Source organism: Suricata suricatta, chromosome 5 (assembly GCF_006229205.1).
Source record: "Suricata suricatta isolate VVHF042 chromosome 5, meerkat_22Aug2017_6uvM2_HiC, whole genome shotgun sequence".
Classification (NCBI taxonomy): Eukaryota; Metazoa; Chordata; class Mammalia; order Carnivora; family Herpestidae; genus Suricata; species Suricata suricatta.
Window position 1 is genome coordinate 4,913,189 of NC_043704.1, and position 3,643 is coordinate 4,916,831.

Below are 3,643 nucleotides of genomic sequence, written 5' to 3' on the forward strand. Positions count from 1 at the left end.
CTGGTGACCTTTGCTGCAACTGCCTAATATGCCTCTGTACGCTTGTATGGCCCCTCTACTAGCTGGACCGCCAATCCCAATGGCCCCCAGAAGGGTCCCTCGATTTCCAAATTCTCACAGACCTGGATAATTTCTGTCGGAGGCAGGGAAAATGGAATTTCATGCTTTATGCAGAGATCTGTGCTCTAGCCCTGACCTTTGTTCTTAGCTCGTGACCCACAACCCCTGCCCCCGGAGCCCCTCCCATCCCCCTGTCCTGTCTCCGATCCCCTAGATGACCTCACTGCCCCTCCTTCCCGTAACCGTATGATCTCCTGGCGCTCACTCTCCCTCCCCCCCACCCGCTCCTCTGGCATCATCTCCCCCTCCCCCTCCCCCTCCTCCCCCTCCTCCTCCTCCTCCTCCTCCTCCTCCTCCTCCTCCTCCTCTAAGCCCCACCCTCCCTGCCACGTCTGCCCCTCCCACACCTCCTATTGCCTCTCATACCAGCGCTCACCTACAGTCTTAAAATGCCCCTGCAGCGGCCATCTTACGTTTCTGGGAAGTGGCGGGCGCGGAGGGCTTGTTTAGAGTTCGTGTGCCCTTTCCCTACCAGATCTGTTGGCCATAGAAAAGCACTTGGGGTCATTCTCCTCGGACCCCTCGCAATTCATAAAGGAATTCCAATATTTGGCCCAAGCATATGATCTCGCCTGGCATGATATCCGTGTAATCCTGACCTCTACCTTAACCTCAGAGGAAAGGAAACGAATCCAGACAGCTGCTCGAGACCACACAGACCAGATTCATATTACCGATCCCACAATACCTACAGGGGCAAAGGCCATACCGGCAGCCAACCCTAATTGGAATTACCAGCAGCAGGGAACTGGCCACAGGCGACGGGATCAGATGATCCAGTGCTTGCTGGCAGGCATGCGAGCAGCCCCGAATAAGTCTGTTAATTTTAATAAGCTCCCAGAAATTAAGCTTTATTTATAGTCAAAGGTAAGCTTTATTTATGGCCAAATGTATGGGGAATAGCACATAAGTGGCATTTGCCTTAGACAATGATTTCTCATGATAACATTCTTTGATAGGTCACAATTTACCAGAACATAGATTTGTAGAAGAGTCATGCATAATCTTTATCAGTAGTGATTGATGTAAGGGACTTAATGCTAATCATCTGGGCAGAAAGGTGTCCTCAGCATTCAAATAGAAGACAATGTTTCTAGCACAGCAAAGGCAAAAGTTAGTTCTTTGTGAGCAGGGGTCAATAGCCTGTTTACTTGAGAAGCATAAGAAAAACAGGATTCTCAGGAAATGCAACGGTTGCTTCCATAATCACAAAAGAAGTTCCTATAATAAGTTCCTCCACAAGGTGCAATCAGCATGTATCAGGGCCAGAATAAGGGGACATGTCACCCCATATGCCAATCAGCAAGGGGCCTTGGGGGGGGGGTGTTGGTGCTCAGGCAAAAACAACTGAGTGGGTCTGGACAAAACCTTTCTCACATTCTTCAAATTTGGAAGAGTTGCTCCAGGATGAATTCTGTGATGCTGAGTAAAGGCTGAAAAGTGATTAAAGACCTTACTGCATGTTTTACATTGGGAAAGTTTCTATCTAGTATGAATTCTGTGACGAGAAGTAAAGTGTAAAGGTCACGTAAAGATCTAGCCATATTCTAACATTTGTAGAGTTTTGATCTAGTATAAATTCTGTGATGTTGAATAAGGTGAGAGTTGGATAAATGCCTTGGCACGTTACTCACATTGCTAACGTTTCTCTCCAGAATGGATTCTTTTATGTCTAATAAAGTGTGCGTGCTTGGTACAGGTCTTGCCACATTGGTTACATTGGTAGGGTTTCTCTCCGGTATGGATTCAGCGATGTTCATTAAGGTCAGAGGGCCAGTTAAAGGCCTTTCCACATTCATTATATTGGAATGGCTTCTCTCCAGTATGGATTTTGTGATGTTTGATAAGGCCTGACTGCTGAGTAAAGGCCTTGCCACATTTGTTACATTGGTAAGGCTTCTCTCCAGTATGGATTCGGAGATGTCTGTTAAGGCCTGACTGGTGAGTAAAGGCATTGCCACATTCCTTACATTGGTAAGGCTTCTCTCCAGTATGGATTCTGTGATGTATGGTAAGGTCTGACTGCTGAGTAAAGGTCTTGCCACATTCGTTACATCGGTAAGGCTTCTCTCCAGTGTGGATTTTGTGATGTCTATTAAGGCCTGACTGCTGAGTAAAGGCCTTGCCACATTCGTTACATCGGTAAGGCTTCTCTCCAGTGTGGATTTTGTGATGTCTATTAAGGCCTGACTGCTGAGTAAAGGCCTTGCCACATTCTTTGCATGGGTAAGGTCTCTCTCCAGTATGGTTTCTGAGATGTTCACTAAGGGCTGAGGACCTGGTAAAGGCTTCTCCACAGTGTTCACATAGGTAAGGTTTCTCTCCACAGTGGACTCTGTAATGTCCACGAAGGTTTGAGGGATTCTTAAAGGCCTTGTCACATTCCCTACATTGGTAAGGTTTCTCTCCGGAATGGACTCTGTGATGTCTACTAAGGTCTGAGGGCCTCTTAAAAAACTTGCCACATTCCATACATTGGTAAGGTTTCTCAACAGCGGTAAGAGGTGAGTGTTGGCGAAAGGCCATCCGAAATTTTTTATGCATGTAAGCTTTCTCTCCTGTACGGATTAGTCTATGTACATTTACTGATGAGGCATCATTAAAGGTTTTACCACCTTCTTCACATTGGTAAGGTTTCTCACCAGTATGGGGTCTGTGATGTTCCGTAAGAGGTGAGTGTCTGGGAAAGGCCATCCGAAATTTTTTATGCATATAAGGTCTCTCTCCTGTAGGGATTAGTCTATGTACATTTGCTGATGAGGCATCATTAAAGGTTTTACCACCTTCTTCACATTCGTAAGGTTTCTCTCCAGTGTGCACTCGCTGATGTTGAATTAGTGCTGAGTGCCTGTTGAAGGCTTTGCCACACTCAGTACAAATGTAACCTTTCTGTCCGGCATGGATTGTCTTACTGATATGCGGTCTTGATGACTGACTAAGTATGTTCCCAGGTTCATTGCATGTGTATGGGCTTTTCCCCACATGAATTCTCTTCTGATCACCAGCACTGGAGGACTGGTGAAGTATTTCCCCACATGCGTCATATTTAGAGTGAGTCTCTCCCAAATGCGTACTGTTACTTGTAATGAGGTTGGCGCTTTGATCAGAGACCTCCCCACATGGATGCCAGTCACCACCGTAGTCTGGAATAGGAGTCCTCAGGTGTGCTTGAGGCCCGTCACTGTCCCCATCCTTGTTCTGGCCTCTCATTAAGTGTCCATTCTCAAGGGCACTGCCTTTATATCCATCCACTGACCCTCTTTGGATAGAAGTTCCTGTAAACGTCTCTGAGAGGAGGCTGTCAGTTTCATTTGGAAATACAGCTGAAAGGTAAAAATGAAAGTAAAGGCATTCCACTTGCTACTGTCTGATGCTTAGAATTAGAATTTGTCATACACAAAACTGAAATCAGAAAAAGTCAACTTCAGGAAAAAGGAATCATTACTTTTTCTTTTTCTTAAAATACTTATCTTTTTTAATGTTTATCTTTTGAGAGATGGAGAGAGAGCGTGAGAGAGGAAGG

The 3,643-nt window shown here is 45.8% G+C and overlaps 1 pseudogene; it reads right to left on the bottom strand.

The window, feature by feature from the left end:
• Window positions 1-1,758: 1,758 nt before the first annotated feature.
• Window positions 1,759-3,161, bottom strand: LOC115292552 (annotated as a pseudogene).
• Between the last annotated feature and the right edge of the window lie 482 nt (window positions 3,162-3,643).